General features: G+C 45.4%; 1 long non-coding RNA gene and 1 pseudogene across 2 annotated transcripts in view; both read left to right on the top strand.

The window, feature by feature from the left end:
- The window catches only part of LOC145715613 (uncharacterized), a 338,798-nt gene that overhangs the window by 48,655 nt on the left and 267,327 nt on the right, over positions 1–22,816 (top strand). The gene's annotated exons all lie outside the window — the stretch shown is intronic.
- The window catches only part of LOC132694624 (cationic amino acid transporter 3 pseudogene), a 136,754-nt pseudogene that overhangs the window by 74,344 nt on the left and 39,594 nt on the right, over positions 1–22,816 (top strand). The window lies entirely within an intron of this gene.

Raw genomic sequence — 22,816 nt, 5'->3', positions numbered from 1 at the left:
CTTAGCTCCTAGGAGAGGGGAGGAAGTAAGGCTAGTCAGAACACTGGGTCATACTCAAGCCAGAAGTTCCCAGCTGAGGGTAAAGGGAACAGGACAGAGCCTTCCCTTGGTCTGTAGTTAGGTTTTCTTCCCTGTCCCTCTTATCCTTCCTTCTCGGTCCTTTCAGTGCTCACCTCCCTCCCTAGGAGACCCAACTTTTGAGGTTAAAAGAGGGTCAGTAGCAGCAAGCAGGATTTGGAGGAGGAGTCAGTAGGTGAGAAGAGGGATGGGAGGAGCAAGGAGCATTGAAGGGCCTGATAGAGAGGATCCCTGGGAAGAGAGTTGAGGACCCTGAATGGCCCCTCCTCTCCATGTGTACAGGGCTGTGGTGGGAGGGAACAAGATTAGAACAGGAAAAGCACATTTCTGTCTATAACTCTGAAGAGCCTCTGCAAACACGGGACAAAGAGAAAATAATGAATGAAGAGAAGTTTCTCTTGCAGCTCAGGATGTAGGAAGAGAGGAGCAGGGGCCGTGGGACTCTGAGGGACAGAGGGGTGTGTGTGCTGAGGGTGAGGGTGTGCACTGCATGGTGTTTGTGGTGTACGTGTCTGTGCTCTGTGGTTAACAGTTGTGTGCATTCTCATGTGTGTAAACATATCACATGGGGAAGGGTACAGCTTTGACATGCTCACAACAAGTGAGGTGAGCAGTCTTCCCACTGGGGCCTATGAAGTATGCTTCTCTGCTAAGAGCAGCAGTCAGCACAAAATGGGAAGACCCTTGGATTGAGAATAAAGAAAATGTGGGTTCAAGTTATGACTCTAGTTGTCAGGTGGGACCCTGTGAAGCATCACCTGTGTGAGCTGGGATGTCACCTGCTGAACAACCATAAAGGAAAAGCCATGTGGCCCTTCTGTGTCAGCAGCCCAAGTCAGGGGGGCCAGAAAAGGCAAGGGGACTGGATGGGTGATGGCATTTCAGGGGCCAGAGACAATATGGGATGATAGTGGGAAGACTGTAAGAGGAGTTTCCTGAATTCAGAAATTCACAGGTTCTTGCTGGAGCCAAGGACTCTAGCCTGCAGCCCAGCCCTATCTCAGTACCCAGGGCTCAGGGCTGGCTCTGCAGGGAGAGAGCCCTTCTCTGCCGCCCTCTTGTGGCCACCAAGCCTATCGCAGGTCTCTACTGAGAAGGTTCTGCTCAAGTTGTTCTAGCCAAGTCCCTTGTCCCCTGGTGGAAATTGTCTATATCAGGAGAAGGGACCTTTGCTCCTCTAACCTCATCTTTCCCCCCATCTCCCTTGGTTTCTGGAAACATTCACGTCTCTTTAAGGCTGGGATAGTCTTCCTGAGATTTCACCCTCTTTACCATTGCCTGAAGATTTAAGCTCTACTTTTGGGGATGTGTGGTGGAGACAAGGAAGGGGCTGAGATCAAGATATTGAGCAGAGTTCCTCCTTGGGTTCCATCTACATCCTCAGCTTCCTAGAGTTTTGGAGTTTTCAGGTAAAAACTTCAGGAGTAGTGACATTCCTGGGGGAAATTGGTGTGGAGCAGACCAGGCATTATGTGTCTAGGCTTCTGTGAATTTGCACCTGAGCTCAGTCCCTCAGCCTCAGCAGGGAGGTGGATTGGCAGGAGCCAGGATCAAGAGACAGGGATGCTGGAGGGAGATGATGCATTTGACAGATGCTGATGGGACTCCTTATCTGCTAGCTCTGGAATCCCCTCCCACCCACCAGGCTGCCCTTGACCTGCTCCTTCTAGTGCTCAGTGCTCATTAGTGACTGCCTGTCTTTGGGGGAGACATCCAGGGAGCCAAGTGCCATTGGTTGGGGAAGGGGGAGGTGAGGAGGAAGGAGGGACATGAGGTAAGTGATGGAGGAGGAGGGGTAGGAATGACTGGGATTCAAACTGGGGTCCAATGATCACTGGGGTGCTTGGAAGTCTTGGTAGCGCAAACTGTCCTGGGTGAGTGAGGGTGGGGGTGGGAAGGATTATTTATAGGGGTTGCATTCCACTGATTATGGCACTGTTTTGGTTGTGAAATATGAGCCAAGGACTTTATTGAGAGCTTCTTATGTACAAGAAGGGTTACAGGTGCCAAGAGGGAATAAAAGAAGGAAGGACACACATATTTTTTGTTCCCCATTCCCATATTTGAAGCCCAGCCCCATCTCCTCTCTGGATTGATTCACCCATGTGGGCCTGTCTGAGTGTTGCAAAGAGTCACTAAGCAGTTCTGGTCCAGGATGCAGGAGCAAGGGTCTCAGACTTTCTGTTCTGGACACCCTGTCCCCCTCTGGCAATACATCTGCAGTGGGTCTCCTGTCTCTCCTCACTCTTCTTCTCACAGAATACTCCAGTCATGTAGATACATGGCCAAAGGGAACCTGGAGTACCCTTCCAGAATTTCCAGTGGCTTCCAGTGGAAGGATTAGGGAGGGGAAGGGCCCAGCCTCAAGGTCTGTCGGGCCAGCATAGCAGGAAGGGAAGTGACCTGTATCTGGATCCTGGGGAATGTTCTGTGAGAAGCAGAGTGCTGCAGTCAGAGCTGGAAGTGCATCCTAACCTGGCACAGACCACCTTCCACACAAAGGGCTGCCCTCATCTCTGTGCCCTCTGAGCCAGCCCACCTCTGGAATTCCAGGGCATCAGGGGGAGGGTGCACAAAAGGGGAGAGATGGACACAGGGACAGGGACAGAAAGGCTCAGTAAATTCAAGCCAAGTCCAACAGTTGGGACTTGTAAGGCAGATCAGGTTCTAGCACCCTGAGTGTCCAAGAGACCAAGACACAGAGTCAACAGAGACAGTGGGCAGTGAAACAGAGACAGGCAGCCAGACCCAGAGACAGGAGAGAGGAAAGAGAGGAACATCCAGAGAGCAGAAAGAAAGATCCAAAATAGACACCCAGACACACCTAGAGGCCAGAGATAGTAGGGTCATACAGGGACTCAGAGACAGGAGCTGGACTCAGGCTCAAGGGGTAGCCATAGACCCAAAGCCAAAGACCGATCCATGGACATGGGGCCAGGGCTGAGGAGGTAGCCAGAGAAGTGCAAGCAGAGATGGAGGGAGAGGGAGACAGAGAAGGAAAGGAGGGGGTGGGGGGCAGAGAAAGAGTCAGTGAGAGGTTGCCGAAAGTGGGATGCGGACTCTGAGTCAAGGACTCTGCTGCTGCTGCTGCTGTGTGTGTGTGTGTGTGTGTATGGCAGGAACACAACAATTCAGAGCTCCATACAAAATGGCAGAGTCCTCCAGTGCTGAAGGAGACCCCACACCCCGCCTGAAGGACTGCTCTGAGCAGTGGAGGTGGAGGGGGGAGAACAGGAACAAGATGCGAGTTACAGAAAGACTGAGATGGACAAGAAATGGCAGAGACTGAGATCAGAGGTAGAAAAAGTGAGAGTGGAGAAGAGAGTAGAGAAATGGACAGAAGACAGAGGGAAACAGGAGGAGAAGGAATATGATGGAGGAGGGTGTGCAGAGAGACAGCGAGAGGGAGGGTGCCTCTCACTGCAGGAGGGAGAGAGGGGCAGGGAGAGGGACAGGCTGTGGAGAATCAGATGAGGGGAAAGGGGGAAAACAAGGAGGGCACCTGTCTCCTCAGAGGGGCTGGGCTGGGATGAAACAGCCCTGTGGGGAGGTGGGGAGGTGGTCAGTGAGGGCTTTTTAGGGTTACCTTGCTGTCTCTTGTTTTAAGTACAATGAACCTATTCCACACAACCATCTTCTTCACTGGCGCACTTACAACTGCTGCTGCAGGTGCCTGGTCACCTGGCATCCTCTGTGGGGATTGTCTTCACAGCCTGCAGCACAGCTCTGAGCATCCTCACCAGAGGCACATGTTTGTCCTTTAGGGTGGATCTAATTATTGAGAATTGTCAAGTTTTCTCCGAGGCTGGAGAAAAAGTGGAGGACCCAGCTGGGAAGCCATATTTCCAGTTAAATACAAGGTGAATGTGGGAGGACACAGTGGAGGATGTGCCCTCCTCCAAAATGGCTCTGAAAGATCATTTTGAAGGAGATGCTTGCAGCATGTGACAGAGGGAGACATTCGTGGTGGCTGCTGGGGCCCGGCATAACTTTTCTGTCTGTGAAACCAGGTAATAATACTCCCAGGAACATTCCAAGCCTGGTACTGGACCACTGAGACCAGCATTTGCCTGAAATCATTGGTCAAGTGGTCCTGCCCTTGGGGAGCTTACAGTTCCCTCCCTGTCAACTAATATGCAAAGTAACCTGGTGACACTGACCCAGCACAGACCAACAAGTGCAAAGGACAATGGCAAATTCAGAATCAGAGTCAGTTAGTTCATCAGGAAAGGCTGCCTGGAAGACAGGATTCATGAATGGGGTGTAGAAGGAGAAAGCCAAGAGGGCATGGGATGGAGGAAGAAAAGAGGAGTAGAATCTCTATTTTGCTTCTGAAGTAGGATAAGCAAACTATAAGGCAGGCAGGAGACAGCTTTACTGGCCTGTACTAAATACTTGGATTGGGAACCAGCATGAAAGGTAGTGAAGAGTGGCAGATATTGACAGCCACGCTGGGTGTTTTGAATTTGCTAGCAGAGATATTGGAGCCCACTGCAGGGTGCCCTGAGATGTGTTAGGCAGTGATGTGGATGTGCACAATTGTCTGGAGAAGTGTATACCCAGATTTGCATGTCTTCTGTGTTTGTATGTGTTGTGGGGCAAGATATACATCCAGGTGATGTTGCATCAAGTGACTTTGTGCCCCAGGCTCTTATCTCTCCATTTGTGTGGGTGATTGTCATGTTCATATGTCTGAGTACCTTTGTTCATTTGTGTGTCTTCTGGTCCTGTGTGATTGGTGTATCATTTTTTGTGTGTGTGTATTTTCTTTGGCTGCATGCTGTGGTGGGTAGCTGTGTGCAAAGGTGTATGCTGTGTATGTGTCTGTGTTTATGTGTGTGTGAGTGTGGGGGCTCCTGTCTGCAGTAGGAGTGGGGGAAGTACTAACTGCCCAAGCATCACCTTCTCTCTCCCTCCCTGGCTCCATCTGTCCCTGCTGAGGTCATGGCAAGGAGGCAAACAGCAAACGGGCAAAGTGCTTTGCCTGGAGAGACTAGAAAAAGTATAAATGAATCACAGACTCCTGCTGCTGGGGACAAACTCATGAAGAGGCAGAGGAGAACAGACATAGAGTCCTGCAGGCAACAGGCTGCTCCTTGGAACAGGTGCACTCACATGCGCACACACTCTCAGGTACCCATAGGCCTGCCAGGCACAGAAGGACACACACACACTGGCTCATGACCTCCCTTTCTCTTCCCACTGTCTGAGCCCTAAGGCCCTTTGATCAATCCCATCCAAACACTTGCCAGGGTTTGGGGTGATGTGGCTGGGGTGCTGCCTTTGATCTTGGAACCAATGACCAGACAATTGCTTTGAGGTGTGTGTGTGCCACTCATGCACTCCTTCCTTCACTCCTTCTGCTATTCTGCCATCTCACTCCCATTTCTTTCCCTCCTCACTGATGACTCTGACTCCCCCTCTGCACAATTAGCCTCTAACCTGGGTTCCTCCACTTACCTCAATCCCATATCTCTTCCACAGGTTCTCTCCCTCCTTCCTGATTTTTATCCTCTCACCTGGACTTTATCTTTCCTTCCCTGTGCCACTGCTATTTCCCCCGCCTTGCTGTCCTGGATCTGTAGCATGGTTACTCCAAGTCACCGCACTTCTGTCTACACGTGCCTTGGCTGCACCCTGCAGGTGCTTCTTCCTCAGTCCTGTGCTCTGCCCCTGGCTGCCTCCAACTCCTCTTCCCATATCTGCCCTAGTGGTGTTTCTGACCTAGTTCTTTCTCTGACTGGCCCTTCTCCCATTGGGTTTCAGGTGTGGTCCCTGGCCTTTGCCCATGTTGCATCCATGGGGGCTCTTCTGGCCTCTCCAGAGTTCCAGTTTTGCCTGTGTCCTCCTCCCCATCCTGATGTGAAGCTTCAGGCATTGCCTTCTGGCTCCCAGTCTCTGCCAGGACTCCCCTGGTTGTGGGGGGCCGTGGCAAAGCAGGAGGTCTTGAGCTGAGCTAGAATCCCAGCCCTGTTCCTCCCCATGTAGCCTCTCCACCTGGACCCACTCACCTATAAAAGGTGGGAAATAATTGCAGGGTCTTCAGGAAATAATTCCTGGGACTGTAGTAAAAAATAACACTGTACTAAGGATGCAAAATGCTGGGTACATAGTAAGCACTCAATATATATTAGCTCTTATTATTTGCCCTTCTTCAGTCTGCTCCCCTGTCTCCTTAGCCTGTGTAAAAAAATGTTTAGAAGAGAGAAAAGCAAAAGCAGTGGGCTGTAGAAACCACAACCAACTGATTACCAGGAATTTCTTATGGTTCAGCCTAACAAGTGCTCTAAGCTCTGAACACAGGAAATGCCCGTGAGTGTGGACAAAAAGGGAAGATGGGGACTGGACTGAAGCACAGAACACAGAAAACCATGTGAATTGTACCCTGGTTGGAGCAAATTCAAACCCAGGGAGGATGGAGCCTACCCAGGGTCCAGCATGCATTCACCTATGGTGGCAGCGCTGGCTGCCCTCTGTCCCTGCAGTCATGGGCCTGTGTCTGCTGGGGCTGCAGAGGGTCTGGGAGTCTAGCTTCTAAATACTCTCACCTCCAGACAGGACCTGGGCTGCTGGAGTTTCACAAACACATCCTCCTTTCCCCTCTGTGCATGTCAGGTGTGTGTGCATATATGTGCATGCATACACACACACACACACACACACACACACACATGCCCTAGGATCTCTAAAGGAAAGCACTGCCCCACTAGAGATGGATTCCCTCCAGCTGCTTGTTTTCCTGGAGTGCCAGGAAAACAGGCACCTCACAGGACAGTGTAGGCTAAGATGATGTCCCTGGTTGGTTTTCTTCCTCTGTTTCCTCTTTTATCCTAGGGAGATGAATCAGTGAGTCACACACTCTGCCTTCTATGTGTTCTGGACACTGAGGGGAGACCCAGAGGGAGAATCAAGGGCCCTACCGTGTGGGAGATCCTGGCAGCTGGTAAGATGAGGCTGAGAGCCAAGACAGAGAGGCATAGTGCTCTGGGTCCTCCCTCAGCAAATGTTTGTGAGCTGAGTTGGTCAAGGACAACTGGACCAGACCCCATGACTCAGATGATGGGAGACTGGCAGTGACCAAAGATGGGATGATGGAGGAAGACACACAAGTCTAGAAGGTTTCCTAGGAGACAAGGAGAATGATACTCATTTGGTTAACAAGGAGCAGAGAAATGGAAAGGAGAGGATGAGATAAGTCAGAGCTCTCAGTAAATGCATGATCTTGGGGGTAGGGAAAGTGGACCTTGGATGAGAAGGAAGTGTGTGTGTGTGTGTGTGTGTGTGTGTGTGTGTGTGTGTGTGTTTTGGGAAAAGTGTGTTAGAGGGATGGAGGAAACAGGATCTGCTGGAGAGACATAAAGCTTGGAGGGCCAGGAGAGCCCACCCTCCAGTGGTGGGATGTGATGGGTGTCACAGGTGGTAGAGATGTGTAGCAGAAATGTAAAATATTCCATGGTTGTAGCTCCCCAGTGACTCTTGGCTGGGTGGGCAAGATGTTGGGAAGCTAGGCTGATGTCTCTGGCCTTGATGTGTCCTCATAGGCTGTGAGGCTGACTGAGCCTGTACTGCATAGGATAGTGAGCCATGGCTGGGGGAGACAGCTTCCAGGACTTAAGCAGGTGGGGAAGAGGACCCTGAAGGTCAGGAGACAGAAAGAGGGAGAGGGAGACAGGGATGGGGATGGGGAGGGGTAATGGGAAGACTGAAGGCTTTGAGAACTTTATCCTGGCTACACCCTTCACCTACCCTTTTCATGGACTGAATTCTGTGTTTTAAATCTCAAAGACCTTCAGTAAATGATCTGGTTTAGCCTTTCATCTTCAGAAGGTAAGGTATGAATTCCCCACTTTCCAGATGAGGCCCCAACTTGGCCAAGCTCTTCCAGGCAGAACATGCTGAGAAGGGCCACAGGAGGCAGGTCTTTTGCCCTCTGGGGAGTAATTTTTCCCTCACACACCAGGCCCCAAGACTAGCTGCTTCCCATGGCAGAAGTTGCAGGACTCACCTGCAGGAGCGGGCATCACACTGCAGTCATTTGATTCTTTGCTCTGCTCCTTACCAGCTCTGTGACTTGAGGCAAGTTACTTAACCTCTCTGTGCCTTAGTTTCATTATCTGTAAAATAGAAGTATTAATACCTGATTCTGTTGCCTGTTATTGAGCATAAAATAAAAATATATGCAAAATAAATGTGTATAGTTGAAGAGATTTATAAAACTAAATATTCTAGGCAATTTCTTATTATCAATGAATTTCTGAATGTTTATGATGAATTGATTTATGTATTTGTGGGCTTAAATGTTTACAATTGTTAGGTCTTCTTGGTGGATAGACCCCATAATGATATAATGCCCTTATTCATCTCTGTTAAGGTCTTTTTGTTTTGTTTTGTTTTGCTTTGTTTTGTTACAGTGTTTATTTTAAAATTATATTGTCTGATATAAGTATGACTACTATGGCTTTCTTTTGATGACCATTAGCATGATAGATTGTTCTCCATCCCCTTACTTTCAATCTGAAGGTGTCTTTAGGTCTAAAATTGGTCTCTTGTAAACAGAATATAGATGGATCTTGTTTTCTTATCCATTCTTTTACCCTATGTATTTTGATTGGAGCGTTTAGTCCATTGACATTTAGAGTGAGTACTGAAAGATATTAATTTATTGTCATTGTGTTCCCTATAGAGTTGGAGTTTCTGGTGGTGTTCTCTGATCCTTTCTAGTCTTTGTTGCTTTTTTTGTTTGTTTGTTTTGTTTTGTCTAATCTTTTCTCCTCTCAGAGAGTCCCCCTTAAAATTTGTTGCAGTGCCAGTTTAGTGTTCATGAACTCCTTGTTTTTGTTTGTCTGGGAAACTTTTTATCTCCCCTTCTATTTTGAATGACAGCCTTGCTGGACAAAGAATTCTTGGCTGCATATTTTTCTAATTCAGCACATTGAATATATCCTGCTACTCCTTTCTGGCCTGCCAAGTTTCTGTGGATATGTCTGCTGCAAACCTGATCTGTCTTCCCTTATAGATTAAGGACTTTTTTTTTTCTCTCTTGCTGCTTTCATGATTCTTTCCTTGTCTGTTTATTTTGTGAATTTGACTATGATGTGCCTTGTTGATGGTTGGTTTTTGTTTGACTTAATGGGAATTTCCCGTGCTTCCTGGATTTTGATGTCTATGTCTTTCCCCAGGTTAGGAAAGCTTTCCACTACGATTTGCTCACATAAACCTTCTACCCCTTTTTCTCTCTTCATCTTCCAGGAACCTTATGATTCAGATGTTATTCCTTTTTAAAGAGTCATTGAATTCTCTAGTTCTTATATTGTGCTGTTTTGCCTTATTTTCCCTCTCCTTTTCTGCTTCATTAGTCTCCATAAGTTTGCCCTCTCCATCACAGATTTGCTGCTCTGCCTCATCCATCCTTGTCGCCATGGCATCAATACACGATTGCAACTCAGTTATAACATTTTTAATGTCATCCTGACTAGATTTTACTTCTTTTGTCTCCACAGAAAAGGATTCTATGCTTTTTTCAATCTCAGCTAGTATTATTATCGTGATTCTACATTCTGATTCAGATATCTTGCTTGTATTTGTGCTGATTAAGTCCCTGGCTGTCATTTCTTCCTGTTCTTTCTTTGGGGGTGAATTTCTTCATTTTGTCATTTTGGAGGAATAAAAAGAATTAATAAATTAAAAAAATAAATTAAAAACAACACAAAAAATCAAATATAGAATACTATATCATAGCTGTGTTTTGGTCTGGCTGTTGAAAGAAGCTTGATAGAATAGAGAAAAGGAAAGAAAATGAAAAAGAAAGGAAAAAGAAAAAAAGGAAACATTTGAAAATAAAAAAAGAAATACAATAAAATAGAATAAAATGAAATGATGAAAGTAAAAACAATTTTAAAATTTTGTAAAAAAGTAAAAAATAGGGGCACCCAAGTGGCTCAGTTGGTTAAGTGTTTGACTTTGACTCAGGTTATGATCTCGTAGTTCATGAATTCAAGCCCCATGTTGGGCTCTGTGCTGACAGCTCATAGCCTGGGTCCTGCTTCAGATTCTGTGTCTGTTTCTGTCTCTGCCCCTTCCCACTCGTACTCTGTCTGTCTCTCTCAAAAATAATAAAAAACATTTAACAAATTAAAAAAATAAAAAAACAAAAAATATAGTAGAAAAAAGTAGAGAGAAATCTTTTTATAAAAATAAAAATAAATTTTTTCTTTCTGTATTCAAGAATAATAAAAGAAAGAAATTGAATAGATGGACCAATGAATAGAATGGAATACGATTGAAATTGAAACCCTAGAAGTCAATCTATGAAGCACTTTATAATCTCTAAACTAAGCAGGGAAAGAGAGTTGTGGTGTTACTCTAGAGGGTGGTAGGCGCAGTTGGACAGGGAGTGGTGTAACAGCTCTTTCCTCCACTAGATGGTGCTTCTTAGCTTACTGGAGTGGATCGTTGTGGTGTGCGTGTGTGTATGCGCATGCATGGGAGAGGTGAAAATGGCTTTACCCAGCTACCCAGTCTATGGTATCAGAACTCTGTGCTCCCATTGACTGGCAATCAAGCACCCCTCTTTTGTCTCTGGCCTCCATCCACTCCCTGCTTCTACTCTGTTCACAACCAAGTCATCAGCTTCCAGGAGGCAGCTCCCTCCTGAGTTTTATCTCAGATGGGGCTGTGTTTCCATACCCCTTACTTCTGAGGGCCCTGCAGCTTTGACCCACTCAGACCCTCTGGTGGAGGGTCTCACCAGCAATGGCCAGGTCCGAGCCTGCTCTCAGGAACGTTTGTGTGATCATGTAGCAACAGTGTTTCAGGGATTATGGTAAATCACAATACACATCTGGTGCCAGGCCTTCACTGCCTTTTAAAGTCCTTTTTCCAACACCAAACGTGGCTACTATCCAGGGTTCACAGGGATCTTTGCCTATGGAGAGGCTGCACAGGCCTTTCTTGCCCTCCCTTCCATCTCTCTTTCTTGCTTCTCTTATCTCTGTCTTTTCCTGCCTCTTCCCCTGTCTTTGGTTCACATCCCTGCCTCCTTACTTCTTCCCTCACCCTTCAATTTTCAGATACTTCATGTGAAATCACATGCATGGGCTCCACCTTCCATGTCGCCACATTGTGTCCACTCCTCCAAGACAGAATTATGACCCCACTCTTTATCCTCTGATTCCCCCCACCCTGCCAGTCTTGGTCACTTCTTTTCATTTCTACTTTTTTTGAATTAAAATATTGTAATGGGGCCCACAAAAAAGGAGGGAGTGAGGGTGGGGAACATGCAGGGGACAGAGGAACACAATGACATGGCAAGGCCACAGCTTCTGTCCTATGGGAGGGGGATGAGAAAAAAAGGCCAGAGCTGGAGCTGGAGGGGAAGAGGAATGGAGACACTGTGGCTTCATCCCCCCACTTCTGGTAAGCATCTATAGACCCTAGATTCTCCCCCACCCCAGTTTACCCTGAACACCAAAATTCTATCTCTTGTCCTACCTCTGGCCCTAGTGGCTCTTTCTTTTGCTCCCTTGACTTGTCTTACTCTGATAGTTATACTAGTAAAATGATGTTTAGGGCCTGGCCCCAAACAACCCCACCTTATGAACTTACTACAGTTGCCTTCCCTGCTTCTGCCCCTACTCCAAGTCTCACGTTTTTTTGGTCTGTGTGACAGAATCTTTGAGTCCCTCCCTTCTTCCCCCCCTTAAAGAAAGAAAAGCACCAATTCCCCAGGGAGAGACAGCAGAGAGTAGTGGGGATGGAAGAGGAAGAGGAAGGACCATCAAGGAGGGGCTCACACATCCCTGGAAGGGCAGGGCAGGGGGAGGGTGGAGGGAGGAGAAGGGTGAGGACACTAGCCACTCCTGTGCTCTTCCAGTCCTGCCCACTACCCGGGACTTTAACACAACTGAGGGGACAGGTGTGTGTGGATTCAGGGAGGAGAGAGGTGCAGGAGAACCAAATCCTTAAAACCTAGTGAATTCCCCTAAGAAAGATGTCTTCCTCCTTTCCTTCTGGAGGCTCTATGGTTGATGGGTAAAGTAGCGAGGAGGTGTTGGGAAGAGAGAGGGGAAGAGGAGAGGACTCCAAGGGACCTTCCTACACTTTCCACTCTCCCTGCCTCCAAAGGATAGTTCACCAGGGCTGGGAGGGAAGTGGCTGAGAGGCTGCCCCTTGGGCTTAGAGGGAGCCCACAGCTGGGGGAAGAGGGTGCCACTGCCACTGCAGCTGCTGTTCTAAGACAGACCTCACCGGTACCTTGGTTGCAAAACTCACAGACATGATGAGGGTCCTGGCAGTGCACCTTCCTGTGGTCCAAAATATAAGCCGAGATCGCATCTTCCTTCACACATGACATGGCACCTTCTCCTTGAGTCACACTGTGTATGCCCACAGTGGGTCCTTTTTGGCAAAAGCTGCCTCACATAGGTCACATTTGAAGGGCTGTCTGTGGAGGGCACTTGTGGGACATGGCTGTTGAGATGATCTTGAGGGAGACGGTCTCCCACAGTGGGAGTAGTTGCAGGGCTTGTGCACTGCGCCATCCTGTCCTGTAGCATGGGAACACGTAGTAGCCCCCACCGTCATTGCACTTGCATCACTGTAGGAACATTGGTAATGGGTAGAACTCCTCATCTGAAGTCATAGCTTGTCTAGGCTTGGGTGGGAGAGGTCACCAAGGCCTTGCCAAGCATGTCACAGGTGTGCTTCTCTGGATGTGTTTTCCAGGGTGGGTCTGGGTCACACTCCACCCAACACCATGGCCTCTGTGGCCCCTGTGACTACTCAACTACTTGCACTCTCATCTTTCCCTCCCCCACTGGTCCACTCAGCTCAGCTAGGGATGCTCAGGAGACTTAGGGGGACCATGGTGGGCATCTCCATAGTACTGGAAGGGACATGGCCAGCCTTGGCGCCTGTGTGGATGGCCTGATGCCTCAGGAGATTGCAGCCATCTGGAACTCCTTGAAGCAAGGGCGCACGTGTAGGACCCTTTGCTCTTTGTCTTCTTCTCCCAGTCAGGTGCCACCCAGGCCACAGTGGCAATCCAGATCAGGGCTATGATGGTGATGTCATGGCTGCAGTGTTGGTGACCACAGAGACAGGAACGTGGTCTGGGCTACTGGCGTGGACACTGGTGGGGGAGGGCAACGGGGACTTCAGAGCCACTGTGTCCACCGTGAAAAGGGTGGAAAAGCCAAGGGTGCAGCAGCAAGGGCAACAGTGGTGGGGGTTGACTCCTGGGTGGCATTGTGACCTGTAGCACATCCACATGGAGAAACCTGCAGTGATAGTGGGAGGGGCTGTGGCCTGAATGGGGGCACCGAGGAGGGCTGGAGTGGACTTGGGTGAGCCCTAGGAAGCAAAGAAGATGGTTGGAGTAGAGCTCAGTTCCAACCTGCAGGGGATTCTGGGCGAGACACTAAAGTGGGTAGAAGAAGTTCATGAGGTGCCCACCAGGGAGGTTGAAGCCCTGCAAGGAAAAGGGGGCAGCAACATGCTAGGGAATATGGGGAACATTGCGGAGCCAAATCTCTGGCAGCGGATCTGACTCCCTCCCGCTGCCACAGGGCCCCTCCTGAAGTGGATCACCTAAGGAGAAGCAAGCTAAGCCTGCCCCTCCCGCCCCCATGCACCTTGCCTACCCACCCCAGCTAATATGCCAGATCCCCAGCACCACAAGCCTGGCAGTGTGCAAGTAGCCCAGACGGGCCACGCCACCCCACAGTGAATCCCCCCCCTAGGAGAGGGGAAGAGAAGGCACACACCAGTCTGACTGTGGCCCCAGCGGTGGGCTGGGGGCAGACATCAGGTCTGACTGCGGCCCCGCCCACCAACTCTAGTTATACACCACAGCACAGGGGAAGTGCCCTGCAGGTCCTCACCACTCCAGGGACTATCCAAAATGACCAAACGGAAGAATTCCCCTCAGAAGAATCTCCAGGAAATAACAACAGCTAATGAACTGATCAAAAAGGATTTAAATAATATAACAGAAAGTGAATTTAGGATAATAGTCATAAAATTAATCGCTGGGCTTGAAAACAGTATAGAGGACAGCAGAGAATCCCTTGCTACAGAGATCAAGGGACTAAGGAACAGTCACGAGGAGCTGAAAAACGCTTTAAATGAAATGCAAAACAAAATGGAAACCACGACGGCTCGGCTTGAAGAGGCAGAGGAGAGAATAGGTGAACTAGAAGATAAAGTTATGGAAAAAGAGGAAGCTGAGAAAAAGAGAGATAAAAAAATCCAGGAGTATGAGGGGAAAATTAGAGAACTAAGTGATGCACTAAAGAGAAATAATATACGCATAATTGGTATTCCAGAGGAGGAAGAGAGAGGAAAAGGTGCTGAAGGTGTACTTGAAGAAATAATAGCTGAGAACTTCCCTGAACTGGGGAAGGAAAAAGGCATTGAAATCCAAGAGGCACAGAGAACTCCCTTCAGACGTAACTTGAATTGATCTTCTGCACGACATATCATAGTGAAACTGGCAAAATACAAGGATAAAGAGAAAATTCTGAAAGTAGCAAGGGATAAAGGGAGACCTATAAGACTCGTGACTGATCTCTCTTTTGAAACTTGGCAGGCCAGAAAGGATTGGCACGAGATCTTCAGTGTGCTAAACAGAAAAAATATGCAGCTGAGAATCCTTTATCCAGCAAGTCTGTCATTTAGAATAGAAGGAGAGATAAAGGTCTTCCCAAACAAACAAAAACTGAAGGAATTTGTCACCACTAAACCAGCCCTACAAGAGACCCTAAGGGGGATCCTGTGAGACAAAGTACCAGAGACATCACTACAAGCATAAAACATACAGACATCACAATGACTCTAAACCCGTATCTTTCTATAATAACACTGAATGTAAATGGATTAAATGCGCCAACCAAAAGACATAGGGTATCAGAATGGATAAAAAAACAAGACCCATCTATTTGCTGTCTACAAGAGACTCATTTTAGACCTGAGGACACCTTTAGATTGAGAGTGAGGGGATGGAGAACTATTTATCATGCTATTGGAAGCCAAAAGAAAGCTGGAGTAGCCATACTTATATCAGACAAACTAGACTTTATTATTTTTTTTTTATTTTTTTCAACGTTTTTTATTTATTTTTGGGACAGAGAGAGACAGAGCATGAACGGGGGAGGGGCAGAGAGAGAGGGAGACACAGAATCAGAAACAGGCTCCAGTCTCCGAGCCATCAGCCCAGAGCCTGACGCGGGGCTCGAACTCACGGACCGCGAGATCGTGACCTGGCTGAAGTCGGACGCTTAACCGACTGCGCCACCCAGGCGCCCCTAGACTTTAAATTAAAGGCTGTAACAAGAGATGAAGAAGGGCATTATATAATAATTACAGGGTCTATCCATCAGGAAGAGCTAACAATTATAAATGCCTATGCGCCGAATACCGGAGCCCCCAAATATATAAAACAATTACTCATAAACATAAGCAACCTTATTGATAAGAATGTGGTCATTGCAGGGGACTTTAACACTCCACTTACAGAAATGGATAGATCATCTAGACACACGGTCAATAAAGAAACAAGGGCCCTGAATGATACATTGGATCAGATGGACTTGACAGATATATTTAGAACTCTGCATCCCAAAGCAACAGAATATATTTTCTTCTCGAGTGCACATGGAACATTCTCCAAGATAGATCATATACTGGGTCACAAAACAGCCCTTCGTAAGTTTACAAGAATTGAAATTACACCATGCATACTTTCAGACCACAATGCTATGAAGCTTGAAATCAACTACAGGAAAAAGTCTGGAAAACCTCCAAAAGCATGGAGGTTAAAGAACACCCTACTAAAGAATGAGTGGGTCAACCAGGCAATTAGAGAAGAAATTAAAAAATATATGGAAACAAACAAAAATGAAAATAAACAATCCAGATGCTTTGGGATGCAGCGAAGGCAGTCCTGAGAGGAAAATACATCGCAATCCAGGCCTATCTCAAGAAACAAGAAAAATCCCAAATACAAAATCTAACAGCACACCTAAAGGAAATAGAAGCAGAACAGCAAAGGCAGCCTAAACCCAGCAGAAGAAGAGAAATAATAAAGATCAGAGCGGAAATAAACAATATAGAATCTAAAAAAACGGTAGAGCAGATCAACGAAACCAAGAGTTGGTTTTTTGAAAAAATAAACAAAATTGACAAACCTCTAGCCAGGCTTCTCAAAAAGAAAAGGGAGATGACCCAAATAGATAAAATCATGAATGAAAATGGACTTATTACAACCAATCCCTCAGAGATACAAACAGTTATCAGGGAATACTATGAAAAATTATATGCCAACAAATTGGACAACCTGGAAGAAATGGACAAATTCCTAAACACCCACACTCTTCCAAAACTCAATCAGGAGGAAATAGAAAGCTTGAACAGACCCATAACCAGCGAAGAAATTGAATCGGTTATCAAAAATCTCCCAACAAATAAGAGTCCAGGACCAGATGGCTTCCCAGGGGAGTTCTACCAGACATTTAAAGCAGAGATAATACCTATCCTTCTCAAGCTGTTCCAAGAAATAGAAAGGGAAGGAAAACTTCCAGACTCATTCTATGAAGCCAGTATTACTTTGATTCCTAAACCAGATAGAGACCCAGTATAAAAAGAGAACTACAGGCCAATATCCCTGATGAATATGGATGCAAAAATTCTCAATAAGATACTAGCAAATCGAATTCAACAGCATATAAAAAGAATTATTCACCATGATCAAGTGGGATTCATCGCTGGGATGCAGGGCTGGTTCAACATTCGCAAATCAATCAACGTGATACATCGCATTAATTAAAAAAAAGAGAAGAACCATATGATCCTGTCAATCAATGCAGAAAAGGCCTTTGACAAAATCCAGCACCCTTTCTTAATAAAAACCCTTGAGAAAGTCGGGATAGAAGGAACATACTTAAAGATCATAAAAGCCAGTTATGAAAAGCCCACAGCTAACATCATCCTCAATGGGGAAAAACTGAGAGCTTTTTCCCTGAGATCAGGAACACGACAGGGATGCCCACTCTCACCGCTGTTGTTTAACATAGTGTTGGAAGTTCTAGCATCAGCAATCAGACAACAAAAGGAAATCAAAGGCATCAAAATTGGCAAAGATGAAGTCAAGCTTTCGCTTTTTGCAGATGACATGATATTATACATGGAAAATCAGATAGACTCCACCAAAAGTCTGCTAGAACTGATACATGAATTCAGCAAAGTTGCAGGATACCAAATCAATGTACAGAAATCCGTTGCATTCTTATACACTAACAATGAAGCAACAGAAAGACAAATAAAGAAACTGATCCCATTCACAATTGCACCAAGAAGCATAAAATACCTAGGAATAAATTTAACCAAAGATGTAAAAGATCTGTATGCTGAAAACTATAGAAAGCTTATGAAGGTAATTGAAGAAGATATAAAGAAATGGAAAGACATTCCCTGCTCATGGATTGGAAGAATAAATATTGTCAAAATGTCAATACTACCCAAAGCTATCTACACATTCAATGCAGTCCCAATCAAAATTGCACCAGCATTCTTCTCGAAACTAGAACAAGCAATCCTAAAATTCATATGGAACCACAAAAGGCCCCGAATAGCCAAAGTAATTTTGAAGAAGAAGACCAAAGCAGGATGCATCACAATCCCAGACTTTAGCCTCTACTACAAAGCTGTAATCATCAAGACAGCATGGTATTGGCACAAAAACAGACACCTAGACCAATGGAATAGAATAGAAACCCCAGAACTAGACCCACAAACGTATGGCCAACTCATCTTTGACAAAGCAGGAAAGAACATCCAATGGAAAAAAGTCTCTTTAACAAATGGTGCTGGGAGAACTGGACAGTAACATGCAGAAGGTTGACACTAGACCACTTTCTCACACCATTCACAAAAATAAACTCAAAATGGATAAAGGACCTGAATGTGAGACAGGAAACCATCAAAACCCTAGAGGAGAAAGCAGGAAAAGACCTCTCTGACCTCAGCCGTAGCAATATCTTACTTGACACATCCCCAAAGGCAAGGGAATTAAAAGCAAAAATGAATTACTGGGACCTTATGAAGATAAAAAGCTTCTGCACAGCAAAGGAAACAACCAACAAAACTAAAAGGCAACCAATGGAATGGGAAAAGATATTTGCAAATGACATATCAGACAAAGGGCTAGTATCCAAAATCTATAAAGAGCTCACCAAACTCCACACCCGAAAAACAAATAACCCAGTGAAGAAATGGGCAGAAAACATGAATAGACACTTCTCTAAAGAAGACATCCGGATGGCTAACAGGCACATGAAAAGATGTTCAACGTCGCTCCTTATCAGGGAAATACAAATCAAAACCACACTCAGATATCACCTCATGCCAGTCAGAGTGGCCAAAATGAACAAATCAGGAGACTATAGATGCTGGAGAGGATGTGGAGAAATGGGAACCCTCTTGCACTGTTGGTGGGAATGCAAATTGGTGCAGCTGCTCTGGAAAGCAGTGTGGAGGTTCCTCAGAAAATTAAAAATAGACCTACCCTATGACCCAGCAATAGCACTGCTAGGAATTTACCCAAGGGATACAGGAGTACTGATGCATAGGGGCACTTGTACCCCAATGTTTATAGCAGCACTCTCAACAATTGCCAAATTATGGAAAGAGCCTAAATGTCCATCAACTGATGAATGGATAAAGAAATTGTGGTTTATATACACAATGGAATACTACGTGGCAATGAGAAAGAATGAAATATGGCCTTTTGTAGCAACGTGGATGGAACTGGAGAGTGTGATGCTAAGTGAAATAAGCCATACAGAGAAAGACAGACACCATATGGTTTCACTCTTATGTGGATCCTGAGAAACTTAACAGAAACCCATGGGGGAGGGGAAGAAAAAAAAAAAAGAGGTTAGAGTGGGAGAGAGCCAAAGCATAAGAGATTTAAAAACTGAGAACAAACTGAGGGTTGATGGGGGGTGGGAGGGAGGGGAGGGTGGGTGATGGGTATTGAGGAGGGCACCTTTTGGGATGAGCACTGGGTGTTGTATGGAAACCAATTTGACAATAAATTTCATATATTGGAAAAAAAATAAATGTATATAAATGTAACTGTGCTGTATACCTCATCTTCTACTTTTGCTACTTGTTTCTGAAATGTACCCATGTTGTTATCTTTAATCTACTTTTTAATTCTGACTGCTGTGTAATATTTCATTGTGTACATGTGGCACATTTTACCTGTACATTTCTCTAGTAACAGAGGTTGGCATAGTCCAAACTCAGAAACAGTCCTGTGATGAACTCTTTCAGCTGAGCCTCCTTATAGATTCAGGAGAGAGTTTCTCTGGGGTGTTTACCTCAGTGAGGGATTGCAAGTTGGGAGGGAGTATGCATTATTAATTCCACTAAGATTTTGCTTCAGGATCATGACCCCAGTTACAGTCTCACCAGCAGTGAGTGATATTTTGTATCTTCTCATCAAATTCTTATGTTTATCCTATAAGGCAAGTGAAGTAGGTAAGTTTCCTTGTGGGTGAGAAAACCTTAGAGACATCAAGCAAATAACCCTGGTTTATATAGTGCAGTGGAAGATCCAAGACTCAAGTCCACAATTTCAGACATAATGGTTGTTGCTCTTAGCACAGTACCCAGCACTGCCCCTTCTATGAATGAGACATCCATAGTCAAAAATATTGATGATGATGATGATGATGATGATGATGTTTGAGGTTTGCATTAAAAAATTTTTTTAATGTTTATTTGTTTTTGAGAGAGACAGAGACAGCATAAGCAGGGAGGGGCAGAGAGAGAGGGAGACACAGAATACGAAGCAGGCTCCGGGCTCTGAGTTGTCAGCACAGAGCCCAACATGGGGCTTGAACCCACGAAGTGTGAGATTGTGACCTGAGCCACCCAGGTGTCCTGAGGCTTGAATTTTTTTCATTACTGGAGTAACCCAGTAAGCCTAGGACCTCTAAGTGTTTAGTACCATGTAAGAAGGTGTCTAATTAGGGTACTTAGCATTTCAAGACAAAATATATGGAATAAACTGTTTCATTATCTCATGAGGGTGAGCTAACAGGTTCAAATTTTTGTGGATGATTTTGGGGCTAGAAATTTATAAAGACTAATTGATTTTCAAAGTTTGGGGATTTGGATCAGATATCAATATTAAACATTAGGTAGATTATATTAATTACATATTGTTTGGTAGGCACTGAGCTAACTACTTTATAGGCATCATTTATCTTAAACCTCACAATTACCCTATGAGTACTTTTACTCTCATTTGACTGTTATTGAAGCTAAAGCACCAAGAAGTTTACTATTTGTCCAGAGTACATAGTCTAAGGTTGAGTTGTATTTAAACCTGAACTGTGTACCTGCATAGCCTCCTTACTCCTAACTACTAAACTGTGCTGCTTTCCCATGAAAGAAACTTTTATAATCTCTTCTTTTTGAAATTGAGGACAATTTCTTGTCATTTGGGGTGATTTAGAGTAGCCATGGGAAGGACAGAGCTAATGGATAAGAATCTCCAGAAGGGCAGGGTATGAAGTATGAAAATGTTTCTGAGTGTCTTCATTATCCCTCTCTCTGTTCCCTGAAGTGGGAACCTCTGACTTAGGACATCCCACCTATATTATAGGGCCTGAGCATGATGCCTTCAAAAAATTTGGCAATTCTTTGCCACCCTGTGTGGCTTATACCTGCCATTAATGACGTGAGGTCAAGGGTTCATCAGTTTGTTTTTCCTTCACACTTTCATTCTGCTTGTCTTCTACAAGGAAGGCAATACCATTTATATCTTTACCTAGATCCATATTATAAATATTGTTTGGCTAAAAAGCATGTATCTCAAAGTCAATTAGATAGAAATTCTGGATTATGTTCTCTTTCAGGTTTCTATTCTCAGTGTGTGTATTTGTTAAACAAGTTTTTGTTGAACATTAATTGAGCATCTAACTCACACTTTGATTAGGGCACAGGCAGCTGAGCAGGAATTGTGACACATTAGGATAAATGGCACATGGGGTAAGCTGGGTGGTATGAGAGCACATAGGAAGGGCAGCATGAGGGTCAGGGGAGGCTCCTGAAAAGCAACTTTTGAGCTGGGAACTGAAAGAGAAGTAGGGGGTAGCTAAGTGAAGGGACAAGAGAGTATTAGAGACAGGTAACAGGGTGAACATGGAATTTCTCAGCTGGAGCAGCAGCTGGACAGGGTGTGAGGCTGGAGGAACCAGCACAGGTCAGATGATGAAGGAAGGAAGGACTAGGAAGGAAGGGCAGTGGGAAGCACTGAAGGGTTTGAAGCCTGGGGGTCGGTGTGGGACATATCAGTGACATTTACAGTGTAGCAAGATTCCATGAGTTAAGTATTGACTCTGTCTATGTTATGTGCTTATTAGTAAATCATAACCTTGAAACTGGTTGCCACTGGTGGGTGGTAAATAAGGAGTCTAGATGGATTTGTACACAGAAGCTTTGACCCATAGCATTAGGATTCCTTTTGATAATCTGTAGAGAAGACTTTTCAATTTTGACTTGACCTTTCTGTCTTTAAAAACCACTGATGACATTTCCTAAAATTCTCTCAAAATCAAAGCCTGAATAGTAGGAGAGTGAAGGCTGTTCAACTTTGTTTTCTCTGTTCTTCACTACTCATTTCTGGGGCATTGCTGTGAATTGTTCACCAAAGCCTTGTTCCACTCGAGGAGGGGTCCATTTGAATAGCAGCAGCAGAGGAGGAGGAAGGAGGAACCACATGTAGGGTAGTGTTTCTTCATTAAGAAAATATCTTTGGCATATTAAGACCATGATTTGAGCGAGTGGAAAATAACTACCATGGAAAGTTAATAGTGAATTACAAGTCTGTGTTTTAATATAAGCTCACAGAGTAGGGCATGGTCTCCACATGGCTGGCAGTTGACATCACAGATGATGCAGGGTGTTTATAGAGCACAGTGTGGCCAGTGAGGAAACTGTCTGCAGAAGTGAGTTCTCCTTGTGTCCTGGAACCCAGACAGGGAGGATACAGAAGGAATTGTTTTGATTGTAAGGTACTGAGCTAGGTGACCTACTTCTTTCCTTCCTCCCTATCACACTCTCACAATTGTGGATACAAAAATTGTATTAAGTTTTGCCTGGTTACTTTGGGTGAGGTTAACTGAATGCTCAGAATTCACAAAATGGCCTTTCTGGCTCCTCTCCCTTAGTAAGGGACACATGGTTGGCTTATGCACCTATTTCTCCAGTATTTCCTCACCAGGCAGCCTGGTTTCTCTAGTTCTTACAGGTAGTTATGAAGGCCCTGCCTCTTTCTCTACCTCTCTTCTCACAGCGCCCCCTGTGGGCCTGTATGGGTAAAAGAAAAGGTTGGACTGTACATTCTTTGCCACCAGTACAGCTAAATTGATGATGTCGGGTGAGGACAAGGGGGACATCTGACCATGGGAGCTGATTTGGAGCTAAAGAATTTTAAGACTCTGGGACCAATATTTGTATTTTAAACTCAGAATATATTTATGAAATGGTTCTGTAACTGCAACAAGTTCCTCTAGTTCATGAATTAACGTGTCATAACTTATGCTCAAGCACCACACAAACATCCCATGTGTGAATTATTGCATAATAAATTCATACCCTATTGTGTCCTACAGCTGTGTCCTACAGCTTAATTAGTATATGAAGCTACATGAGTTAGATGAACCCACAT

This window comes from Panthera onca, chromosome B4, assembly GCF_046562875.1.
Source record: "Panthera onca isolate mPanOnc1 chromosome B4, mPanOnc1 haplotype 2, whole genome shotgun sequence".
In the NCBI taxonomy this organism is placed as follows: domain Eukaryota; kingdom Metazoa; phylum Chordata; class Mammalia; order Carnivora; family Felidae; genus Panthera; species Panthera onca.
This window is presented reverse-complemented; position numbering and strand designations above follow the sequence as displayed.